Here is a 13192-nt window from a genome sequence, read left to right as displayed (position 1 = left end):
TTTCCCTCTTTCCCTCTTTCCCTCTTTCCCTCCTTCCTCCCTTCCTTCCCTCTTTCTTTCCCTCTTTCCTCCCTTCCTGATTGCTGTGGCACTTCAAATACAGGTCTTCATTGAGCTGTCCATGATAATGCCTTTATCTTTCTCCTTAGAGGTTGCAACTAATTCCGAGCCCATAAACGTTTACAAGCACTGTAAAACTGTCTCCTGCAAACCACATATCTGGGCTGAGTTTCATCCAGTCTGCCACTGTCGAATCAGCTAGTTTGGGTGAGACCCTTTGGAGCTCCTTACGATCTCCTGTCTTGGCTAGGCTGACTGACTTTTGTCTCATCAGCACCTTTTATCCCTTCCTGTTTCCTTTCTGCAGGTTAATGAGTGTGCAATTGTAATTACACTTCTGCAATGAGTTGCAGTGTGATATACAGGTGTGATATAGAGCAGCCTCTTTGAAAGGGAAACGAGGCAGCTGTCTGCTGAGAAATACCCCAGCCTTCAGCTGCAACCTTTGGGCAATGCTATTTGCTGACCTCCTGGGAATGGCTTTATTGACTTCTTTTTTTTAATGGCATTTTAAATTGTAATTATTTACAAGCATAAGAACACGTGGGGTTTTGAGATCTGCATTCTTCTAACAGCCCCTTGTCAGCCCCTAATTATGGAGAATATAGGCTGACAAAGTCCCTTCATTACTGGAATAGAAGTTTTCTCTCCTGTTTTATCAGGAGCAATCCAAGTTGTGCCTGGGAAGGTCTAGGCTGGACGTTAGGAGGAAGTTCTTCACAGAGAGAGTGATTTGGCAATCACTCTCTCTGTGAAGTAATTCCTGCTGACATCCAGCCTAGACCTTCCCAGGCACAACTTGAGACTGTGTCCCCTTGTTCTGTTGCTGCTTGCCCTGGGAGAAGGAGACCAACCCCCAACTGTCTACAGCCTCCCTTCAGGTAGTTGTAGACGGCAATGAGGTCACCCCTGAGCCTCCTCTTCTCCAGGCTGCACACCCCCAGCTCCCTCAGCCTCTCCTCATAGGGTTTGTGTTCCAGGCCCCTCACCAGCTTTATCGCCCTCCTGTGGACACCTTCCAGTACTGCAACATCTCTCTTGAATGGAGGAGCCCAGAACTGGACACAGGACTCAAGACTGTTTAAAAAAAAAGGAACTTTCCTACTTCAATCAGAAATCTCTCCTGCTCTTGGATATCTGCTGATTTACTTCTTGTCCTCTTTCAAGGGCTACTTTTTCTCCCCCTGGTTTGGCTTTCTCCAGAGGAGAGGTGATTAAAAAAACAAAGCATAACAGCTTTAAGTATTGCAAACTGTTGCTCTGTTGTGCATCTTCTGTACATTTTGAAAGCAGCTGCCTGCATGTGATGTGAATAATATGTACATACAACATCTACAGAGATCCAGCTTTCTAAAAGCAGGCTCTCAGCTCCAAACCCCTGTAGACAAATACTTGACATGATTTCTGGGCTTGCCAAGTGTCAGTAGCTCTTCACTGCTTGGATAAGCTCACTGCTTGAAAGAGTGCATTTGTTGCCCTTACCCACATGGCCCATCTTATCTAGTAAAGAAAATGTGGGGTCTCGAGGCACTGCTGGATGCCTCCTGGTGAAATAGGAGATGGCACCTTGCCAACCCCCTGATCTAGCCATCTAGCTTGTGTTTAGGGATTTCTCATACATGCCTTCCTCATTTCATAAAGGAAGGCATTAATAACTCCTGGCAGGGGATAAGTATTTCTTCTTCTAGCTCTTTACCACCCGTGAAGATCACAGAATAGAGCCTCCAGTGAAGGACATTGTGTAATGCTCCAACAGTGGAGATTTCTGTCTGTGGCTCTACAACAGTCAGTGGGCAGCTGTGAGAAGATGCCCAAGCCTGGTGCTTCTCATGCCTGCCCACGCTGTGACTCTGGCTGCCTCGCTGTGCATCGCTTGCACTGTAATTTGGGTGGCCATATGAGGTGAACAACAACTTTGTAGACGTTGGTATCCACCCAGGGGCTGAAAGACAGCACGTGCTGGTGATTGCTGCCAGGAGACCAGGGGCCACACGATGAGCTCAGTCACCCAGCTGGGTGGTCTTTCCAGCAGGATGTGGTAGGCAGAATGGATGTTCACTTCCTCAGACAAGCTGCAGGTGGTTTTGCTTCCAGACTTGTACTGGTGTGGGGTTTTTGAGGGTAGCCTGTCACCTGCCCTTAACCAGGTGTACTGGTTTAGGCTGGCATGGAGTCTGCTTTTACATCAAGCAGTGCAAGTGGGTGTTAGTGAGCTTCAGGGCAGGAGTTGTCCTGTCCTGCCCAGCCTACACTGGTCAGAGGCATCCTTTGCATGTACCTAGCAGGCATGTTACAAGCTGCAGAACAAAACCCCTATCATGCTAAATGCTGCCTCAGCAGCTTTGGATGGACCAGCTTTAGGCCATTGCTCCATTGTATCTGGCATAACTGTTATTCCATCTGCTACTTCTTCATCTTACAACTCTTAGCTTTTTTTCATTGAAGCACCATTGTGATTACCAACTCAGCAAACATTGTTTCAGCTTCTGAAGAAGAAAAAAAAAGAGTGAATAGAAAAAAAGTAAAGGTGAACATAGTCAGCTTGAAATGATTCATTTAAGTTTCCAATGTGAAGCAGAAATTCCAAATGCTTCTCTTGCTGAGGTTGCCTGTGAGGAAAGAAAAATAAAGCATGTTTTGTTTGTTCATGGATTTAAAATGAAGATATTGTTCACCAACACAATAGGAAAAGCATCAAACAACTCTTTTGTGACCTTTGTAGCCTCTCAAAAGTTAGTGAGGACACTTTAAAACAACAAAACCAAAATCAGGTGTTAAATGAGAATTGGTATGAAAACTGAAATGACATTTTTTCATCACCAGGCTGAATTTTTTGGCATGAGAAAAGCAGAAGTAAAATGAATTTAGCCCATCCAGCATGATGCATATACTGAAGACTGACATGACAGGGAAAGACAGACTCCCATCAGTCAACCAGTTTGTATCTGACAGGAATCATAGAATCAACCTGCCACAGGCTGAGTACCATGGGTACAGAAGAAGAGATGGGGAGAAGGCTTAAGGCCTCTTGTTTTACAAACCACATTTCTTTCAGAGGCACTTTGATCCTACACTTCCCCCCAGCTCAGTGGCCTGCTTTTAAGCCCATGGCTTGTGCTTCACTGTACCAAATTCAGACATTTCTATAAAATCACTAGGTGTAACACTGCTATACCCAACAGCAACCAGCTTGGAAGAGACCTCCAAGATCTAGCACCCAACCCTGTCCAATCAACTAGACCATGGCACTAAGTGCCTCAGCCAGGCTTTGCTTCAACACCTCCAGGCACGGTGACTCCACCACTTCCCTGGGCAGCCCATTCCAACGCCAATCACTCTCTCTGGCAACAACTTCCTCTTAACATCCAGCCTAGACCTTCCCCTGGCACACCTTGAGGCTGTGTCCTCTTCTTCTGTTGCTGATTGCCTGGCAGAAGAGACCAACCCCCACCTGGCTACAAGCTCCTTTCTGGTAGTTGTAGACAGCAATGAGGTCAGCCCTGAGCCTCCTCTTCTGCAGGCTGCACACCCCCAGCTCCCTCAGCCTCTCCACGTTTCATGCACACACGTACTGGCTACACCACTTCTTTTCTCTTGTTCTGTGCTCCATTCATGAAACTGTGTCATTTTGGTTTACAGAAAGAAACATTTCATTGCAGCAGCCACACAGCCCCACCATGGAGCCTGTGGTTCTCTCTGTGGAATTTCAGATCATTAGTTTCAATGCTTTAGAGCTTCAGGCACTGCTTTGCAGTGGTGCTCTAGCCAGCTGTGTTACCCATCACAGTTGAGACAGGCAAGACCACTTTAAGAATGTTTTATTTGTGAGAAAGAAAGCAGCCATTCCAATCTGTTGGGGAAATTTGCCAGCATAGCTACAATATCTGCTCATTTGCTTTCTGCTGCCATTATTGATCCTAATGGGGAAAATGTATTTGATGGAAATTACTCATGCTGGGCGACTGTTATTTTGTAAGGGAAGGTCACAGAACAAGTGAAAATTAGTTGTGTATGGTTTTGCTTTGCAGTTTGGGAGGGATCCTTAACTGGTGTATGATGACAGGTTTTTCTGAGATCAAGAGTGGTAAAGGTATTTACTCAGGCTGAGCAGCTCTGGTGTACCAGACTTGTCAGAAATGTGACACTTTTAAAACAGTTGATGTGAAATCCACTGTTAATCAGATTTATTCAGCTGCCTTTAGAATAGTTACATTCTGTGGAAGAAATCCCACCTTTATTGAAGTTGGTGGAGATGAAGCCATCCTACTGTCTCTGCCAGGGCACAGGCAAGATTAGTGCTTTCATACACTGCTAATGAAAATGAAGGAAATTACACAGAATCACAGAATTGTTGAAGCTGGAAAAGACCTCTGAGATCACCAAGTCCAGCCTATGACCTAACGCCACCAGACCATGTCACTGAGTATCACATCCAATCTTTCCTTAAACACATCCAGAGGCGGCGACTCCACCACCTCCCTGGGCACTCCAATTCCAATGTCTAATTCCCCTTTCCGTCAGGAAGTGCTTCCTAACACCCAACCTAAACCTTCCCTGGCATAGCTGCAGATCGACCATGCCCTCTTGTCTTGTCACAGGATGTCTAGGAACAGAGCCTAATCTTCATCTTACGACAACCTCCCTTCAGGTAGTTGTAGAGAGTGACGAGGTCCCCCCTGAGTCTCCTCCTCTCTAGGCTAAACACCTCCAACTCCCTCAAGCTCTCCTCACCAGCATTCCCTTCCAGTGTCCTCCCCAGTCTCATTGCTTTCCCCTGGACCTGCTCTAGCACCTCAATTGTCTTTCTTGAAGTGAGGGGCCTAGAGCTGCACACAGTGCTCAAGGTACACCCAAGTGATCTGAAATTCAGTTTGTCTTTGCTTGGCAAGGACATTGATGATTGAGGGAGAAAAACACCCAGTGGCTACACTACAGTTCTCAAGTCAATAAATCATTGTGCTGCATTTCCTATTTGTGCTTGCATAACATGCATGTGTCCTGATCTCATTCACACTCAACACTTGATGCCTACAGAATATGAAGAGGAGTTTTTATAGCCTCAGAAGTCAAGGGCTTACACTTTGGTGCTGTAATGTGAAACTACAAGGAAGAACTGAGGATGTGGTTGGTGTTCTCAAAAGGTACAAAGAAATACTGCACCCAGGTGTGGGTTGTTGTGTGCATGGAGACTTGGAATGAAAGGCAAAAAGCAGTGGAGAGATAATAATCAGTAGTCAAGTCTGCCTATGTTGAGCACTGGTGCATGAAGCCATCACAAGGTCTTGGGCACCATGCAAGCTTCCTGAGTGTTCATAAAAGCACTGCTACACCAGCCTTGCAATGGGATGAGCTTTAATGTTCCTAAAGAGTTTCTGCTCTTTGAATGTATTTTACTTTATTATTATAATTATTATTATTTAATATATAGTAGGTCACTTTTTGGAGTTCCTAGAATTACACAATAATTTTTTCTAAGGTGGCCTTGCAGATGGACTTGGCCATAAAACTGTGCATAGGGTGTGTAAGGATGCAATCTAAGCCTTGCAGCCTGAGAAGCTGTGGCTATTCTGCTGAGGGGAACTGCAGCTGCTGATATCTGTGAGTCAAATAAACCTCTGTCTTCTTATCATGTAGCTATTTGCAAATATGGAACAAATTTCTCTCTGCAAATACTAACAGAAAAGTCAATAGTTCCATGCCCTTGGGGCACAAGTTTCTGAGGTTAGTAGGGATAGTAAAAGCAAAAAGAAAAGAAGTAAAATAAAAATTGGGAATCTTTCAGGAAAAAAAAGCAATCAGCTTCAGGTTCATTCTAGTGTGGCCTGGGGATCTGGAAAATATTCTTGATCTACCAGACATTTGCAGAGTTAATGCTCTTTAAAGAAAAGAAATGTTTTCATGTGATTCCTTACTGTATTCTTCTCTAATGAACAGAGACAGTTTCAGATGATTTATGGCAGGAGATAGACAGAAATGATGAAAAATCAAATGAGAACAATGTGTGCTGATGACTTGCCTTCAGTCTCTGTAGGGTGCTTATTGTTGTCTTGTACCAGACGTCGTGCGAGAGGTGCATCAGTGAATTCATAGAGGGTTGTTCTACATTTCTTTCTCATTTCCCTAAGAATACAAAGATTAATCTTTATTTTACTCCCTTTTCTCTAAAGTAGACCTACTGGCAAGTGCAGAGTCAAGCTATCGTGGTAGACATCCTCAGTGCTGTCACACAGTTCCTTTGCAGTCTGTAGAGATGCTGGTGGCATCCAGCACTGGCTTCTCTCCTGCGCATAGACCCTTAAAGAATCCAGGACTAGCTGACATTGCTAATCTTTTGTGGAGCTGATTTTCTGTGTTTCCTTCCAGCATCTCACAGAACAAGTCTCACTAATATTGAGGTATTAATGTTCAACCTGTCTCTATGGTGAATTACATGAGGCTGTTAGAGACATGTGACAGAAGGCACCAGCTGCTTTAGCCTCCTGCTCAAAGAGGCACCAACTTTACTCCATGTTGTTCAGAGCCATGTGCAGGTTGGTTTGTAATACCTCCAAAGATAGAGGTATTAATCTCCAAAGACAGAGGCTTCACTGCGTTTCCACTCTCTTACAAAACCTTTCCTTGTGCGAGACTGGAGTTGCCTTTGTTGTAACCTGTGACCATTGCCTAATCCTTTTGCTGTGATGCTGAGCACAGAGACTTTGGGGACCATCCTTGGGCTGCAGCCCAATGAAGCTGGCAATGAACACAGGAGGCAGTAGCGTAGGACAGCTTTGATAATATATCTGAAAGTATCCTTCTCCTTTTAAAGGAAGATGCCAGAAGCCCTCTGTTAATGACAGTTATACTTTAGGCACCCTCTTCATAGAATCATAGAATCAACCAGTTGGAAGAGACCTCCAAGATCATCCAGTCCAACCTAGCACCCAGCCCCAGACAATCAACTAGACCATGGCACTAAGTGCCTCAGCCAGGCTTTTCTTCAACACCTCCAGAGATGATGACTCCAGCACCTCCTTGGGCAGCCCATTCCAATGGCAAATGACTCTGTCTGTGAAGATCTTCATGTGACTCAGATTGTCTCCAGCAGTGAAGTAAGACATCAAAGTAAGAGTGTGAGTTTTTTTGAAAGAGTAAAAAATGTAGTATCTTTCTCTTACACCACCTTTAGCAAAGTAGCACTTTTGCTTTCTCACCTTCAACGGTGCTCTACAGGATCAAGGTCCATAGACCAATCCACTCGTCAGCAATGAATTTTCTCTTTCATTTGAATTGGTTCAATGTTGAATTTCAAGGCCACACCTCGAGTATTTTGTTCAGTTTTGGACACTGCAATACAAGAGAGATGTGGAGGTGCTGGAGTGGGTCCAGAGGAGGGCAACGAAGCTGGAGAAGGGCCGGGAGAATAGATCTTATGAGGAGCAACTGAGGGAGCTGGGGATGCTTAGTTTGAAAAAGAGGAGGCTGAGAGGAGACCTCATTGCTGTCTACAACTACCTGAAGGGACATTGTGGAGAAGCTCTTGCTGGTCTCTTCTCCCAGGTAGTTGGAGACAGAACAAGGGGCAATGGCCTCAAGCTGAGATTGGAGAGGTTTAGATTGGATATTAGGAAAAAGTTTATCACAGAGAGAGTGGTCAGACACTGGAATGAGCTGCCCAGGGAGGTGGTGGAATCACCAGCCCTGGATGTGTTTAAGAGTTGTTTGAATGTGGTGCTTAGGGATATGGTTTAAGGTGAATCTTGTAGAACAGGGTTATAGGTTGGACTTGGTGATCTTGAGGGTCTTTTCCAACCTGGATGTTTCTGTGATTCTGTGATTCATTGCTATTCCTTTCCTACCACCTCCATCTCTGCCTCCAGCCTGTGACTTGAGACAGGAAGAGCACGAATGTTCCTTCTTCCTTCTCTAAGGCCTTCACAGCCTAGAAATGAACTGGCCTTAATGGTCCTCTCCCTGGCTGATCTGCACCATGGGGCTCTGCAGTTGCTCTACGAACATCTCTGATTGCACTGCTGCACAGATGAGATCATCCAAGGTTGCAAAGACAACATCTTGTGGTCAGAAACCATTTCAGCCATCCTAAGCTAACTAGTTCCTATTCATGAACTGGGACTTTCAGGTAAAAACCTCAAATCATTGCAATTTCTTCTAGGAGGAGAACGTTTCCAAGACTTTTATTGTGTTTATTGACCTACCTTGCTTTCCTGTAGCCCTGCGGCTCTGCAATATTCTGTCTGAAATAAGGGATCTGTAATTCACATAGTGTCTGTTTCACAGCCTTACTGCAGTTAGGATAAGGGTCAAGACAACATCAAGGAGGCAAGCTTTCCCCATGCCATTTGCTGCCAGCCCAGCACATTTTGTCTCTTCTGCCTGAGTTGACAGGCTCATATAGTTGGCACAGACTGAAAATGTCCTGTGGATGTAACGTGCAGCGTTCTGGCTTCTGTCTGCCCCTGAGCCCGACTCACAAACAAGTTTAGCAATCAAGCCAGGGTGACTGTTTTGTCAATGTGACACTCTTAGGAAGATAAACAGATCAGTAATTTATTTAAAAGATGTTCTCATTTCATAAATATTTCCATAAAATCCTGAGGAAGCTTAATTATATGACAGTTCTTCACCCCATTGTAGAGGAGCAGAATCATAACGAGGCTCACTTTCCCTGCTCAGCAGTTCTGTGATTTCTGATCACACCTCTAATTGCTCAGAAGCAGAACCTGCTCTCCTTTAAATGATTGTTAAGCGATTGGAGAATCATATTTATCTGGAGCAATTGTTCCACTGATCTTCACAAAAGCCCTTGATGGGAAAAGCATCACTTGTTTTGGAAATAGCAGCCCTTCAATCTCTTTTATTTCTTCCTTTTGCCAAGTGTGCATCTTCTATGATACAGCATTGGGTCATTTTTAATTCTTCTCTAAAGAAATCCAGGCTAATTGCAGCTTGATTAGATAAGTAGTTAGTGAGAGATACAGTTGCCTGCATAGCCTGGAAGAGCTGTTAGAAAAGGGTTTTAGCAATGGAAGCTCATGGGAATATACAGCTTAAACTTTTCAGAATGAGCCCAGGCATCCAATCAATATTTAAGCTTATTTGATGACCTTTTCTCCCTGTGATTTTCACTTGCTGCTCAGCTAACCAAGAACTCATGATGTGACCCTTTCTATTTTAATATGCACTTTCCCCCCCCCCAAAGATTGATAGGGAGATGCTTTTTAATGAAGAAACCCCTTACAGTTGTTTCACCTCGCAATTTCTTTGTTGAACTACAAACAGAATTATAGATGGACAGAGGAGTCTGGAGTCTGAATACTTCATATTGACAGAAGGCCAGGCTCCACTCTCAGCTACATCAAGGCAAATCAGGAGAATTGTTTTAAATATGGAGAATTGTTTTAAATATCAATGCAGTTACTTTAGTTTTCAGATGGTATTGTTCTTAAGATTATCTTGAGGAAGAAAGTCATTACAAAGCAAAAAAAAAAAGGTACATATAAAAATAGTTATTCTTTGTATTTATGAATGACCACTCTCATTTTTCACTGAGTAATCCTTTGCTGGTGGAATTTAGGGGTTCAGGTAGCTAGTAGTGGTAGGCTTTGGTAGTTGAGCAAAAGGATAATGCAAAATGCAGTGAAGACTCCCCCTCATTTCCTCTAACCTCATGCAGAGTTACTACCAGCATGACCCTGAGAGAAGTATTACTTCCTGAATACACAGCCTTGAAGAACAGTAAATTTTTCTTTCATGACAGGTTTATTCCTTTGTGGGTGAATTGCTGGAGAGCTGTTTCAGTGTGTATAGGAAGGTGTAATTGGGCTACAGCAGGCTTATTCCTTTAATAGCTCAGGCGATAATTTCATGTCACGTTTTAGTACACATGGCTTTCTTTCTGCTGAACTGATTGATTAATTTATCAAGATGAATTTACCAGCATTTGTATAAGACAGTGTCATGCAGAGGGAAGAAGTACCTAACTTCACTCCTATGCCAAGAGGGCATGATCTGTATGAGACAAGGCAACGACAATCAAGCTTGTGATGCACAGTGTGATCTGCAGAGGTTTTCAGACCAGGTTGTCCAGTCTCTCTCCTTTCAAGCCAGAACCAATTCAACCATTTGCCTTCCCTGCCAGGCATTTGTGCAAATTTTTCTTAGAGTGCAGCTCATATCCTGTGGCCTGAATCTGCAGCCAGGCAAACCTCTCCCTCTTAGGTCTTTTCCCACAGATGTTGGGGAAATCAGTGCTGATGCCCACAGAGGAGAAGACATAGTGTTGGAAATTGCACCCCATCATGAGCAAGTGGTGCTTCCTTATTGTGCTAGTTTGAAGCTGGCTGGAATATTTTGGTGAAAAGAATTAGATTATAGGCTGTGAAAAGGTAAAAATGGGGAGGTCTACTTAACTCATAGGCTTGCTGAGATGTATAAAAACAAGAACACAGCCATAGATAACAGAGTTGCTCTCTGTCTCTGGCTGCCTGCACTTCTCTCTCTAACCTGCTGTCTTTGTAACTAATCCATCTGCTTCCTAACCCCCCTGGCTGATTTAAACTCACCTTGAATGCAAGGCAAAGTCTGGGTTAAGGTAGAAGGATGGAAAGGAGGTGGAAGGGTGGTTGGGAGCCCCACCTGGGGACTCAGGTTTCTGGGAGGGCTGTTGTGTTTCTGTATTACCTTTTTAACTTGTATATTTCTGTATTACCTTTTTAACTTGTATATTTCTGTATATAACTGTAGATATTGTAAATATCTGCTTGTATATTGTGCTAAGCTGTAAATATAAAGTTTCATTCTAATTTCCATCTCATCTGAGTCTAGTCTAGGTGATTTTCTTAAGCTTGGGTGGGTGAGTAACGCCCAAACCATCACACTTGTCTCTGAAAAATATTTTTTTCCTGAGTTCTGAAAAATATTTATCACTGGCTTTAAAAAAAAACAAACCACCTACTGTTGTTCTGACAATCATCTAGATTGGATTGTGCTGAGGAAAAGCTGACCTTCTCCTTTCTCCAGTAAGGTCTCCTATTGGAATTCGATAACTAAAATCAGTCAAAAACCACTTACAATTCCTCTTACAATATTTCCCTAGATAGAAGCCAAAATGATGAATATTAGACTGAATTATCTCTTGACATAAATCCATCAAATCTAAATTAATCTACCTCTTGGAGCAATCTGATTATGGCAACAGGTGGAGTATCCTTTTGGCTCGGCATCAAGGACCTAAACTATATTACCTCAGCAGAGAATTTTTGTCGCTGCCACCACGGTCAGAGCACCAGCTCTAATTTTAGTACCACACTAATCCATCACCCCGGTGGTGTTGCATGATGAAGATCCACCAATAAAATCTTACTTGGGTTTCCTTACAGTTTTCACTTATAAAATTGATTCTGACAGAAAAAAAGTGGAAGATTTTCTTTCAGGCTCAAGAAGAATGTTTCTGTGAGGTTTTGAAGGAACTCTATTAAATTATGCTTGTATCTCACTTCATTAAACATTTAGCCTGAGTTTCTGTTTGGTATTTGTTATAATGGCTTCTGTGTCATGCTTAAAAACCTGTTGCACTGTTGCTTGCAGCCCATAGTTTCCAGGGACCTACAATTTTTGGAAAGCAGAGAGCTGTTGGTGTGTGAAGAAGCAGTCATCAGATGAAAACACTGAAGTAGTAATATCTGCTGGGATATTTTTGCCTAATGATGTTATGAGATCCAATGACAGCTTACAGTAGTGAGGGTCCCCAGCCATTATTAAGCTAAATGGCCCTGGATGAAGCAAGACAACCTTTTGCCTCTGTATTGTCTCTCTCTCGTCTTTATGTTTGACTGTGGAACATCTTCTTATTGAGGTCCACTTTTCATGCACATTAGTCACCCTGTGCAGTCTGAGTTGATCCTGATCTACACTACTCCATTGCTTGCCAGCAGGCTTCACTGCTAATCTACCATGAAGGATGCTTCATTTGCTGCCAGGTGGGGTTGCACAGAGGGGCTGTGTTGTCCCACTTTTCTTGCCCCTATCCAGAAAATTGAATCATGCTTTAAAATGGGCAAGTGGAAAAAGACAGCCTCACATACCATGAACACATTCTGCCTCATTTAGCACCTACATGCAAACAAAAAAGAAAAGAAAAAGAAGAGGAAAAAAGGAAAGTTAATAGAGCTGCCAAACCAATTACATTAGATTAAATTAGATTAGTGAGCCAAAAAATGAAGACATCATGGCAGACAGGTCTAGGATTGCTGTGGCAAAAGGGGGGCATGGAATATTCAGCTCTAGAAGAAATGGATTTGCTCAGTGAGCTACCAGTGAAATAAAAATATTTTTCAAATGTCAGATGGAACTAAAACATTTCAGACATATGGTGCATTAACCAAATGTTTAAACATTTGCCTTTAGCTGCAGAAATGTAAAGCTGATGGAATGTGTTTAGCGAGTGCTGCAGATCATCTTTAACAGCGTTAAACTGCACGTGTAACGCGGGCCAGTGAGAAACGCAACACAGACCACAGCTCTGCGAGCTCAGCTGATGATGAGATCTGCTCTTTTCCACTGCTTTGAAAATCGCTGGCCATCTCTGCTTCAGTTCTACTTCTCCTGACTGAAATGATGAACGTGTCCAGAGAAGGGCAACAAAGCTGGTGAGGGGCCTGGAGCACAAATCCTATAAGGAGAGGTTGAGGGAGCTGGGCCTGTTTAGCCTGGAGAAGAGGAGGCTCAGGGGTGATCTTATTACTGTCTACAACTACCTGAAGGGGCATTGTAGCCAGGTGAGGGGTGGCCTCTTCTCCCAGGCAACCAGCAATAGAACAAGGGGACACAGTCTCAAGTTGTGCCGGGGTGGGAAAGTATAGGCTGGATGTTAGGAGGAAGTTGTTGGCAGAGAGAGTGATTGGCATTGGAATGGGCTGCCCAGGGAGGTGGTGGAGGCACCGTCCCTGGGGATCTTCAAGAAAAGACTGGATGAGGCACTTAGTGCCATGGTCTAGTTGACTGGCTAGGGCTGGGTGATAGGTTGGACTGGATGATCTTGGAGGTGTCTTCCAACCTGGTTGATTCTATGATTCTATGATTCTATGATTCTATGAGCACTGAACACCAGTAACCACACTCCTTCAACACCCAA

This window comes from Pogoniulus pusillus, chromosome 14, assembly GCF_015220805.1.
Source record: "Pogoniulus pusillus isolate bPogPus1 chromosome 14, bPogPus1.pri, whole genome shotgun sequence".
In the NCBI taxonomy this organism is placed as follows: domain Eukaryota; kingdom Metazoa; phylum Chordata; class Aves; order Piciformes; family Lybiidae; genus Pogoniulus; species Pogoniulus pusillus.
Note: the sequence above shows the minus strand (reverse complement) of the source record.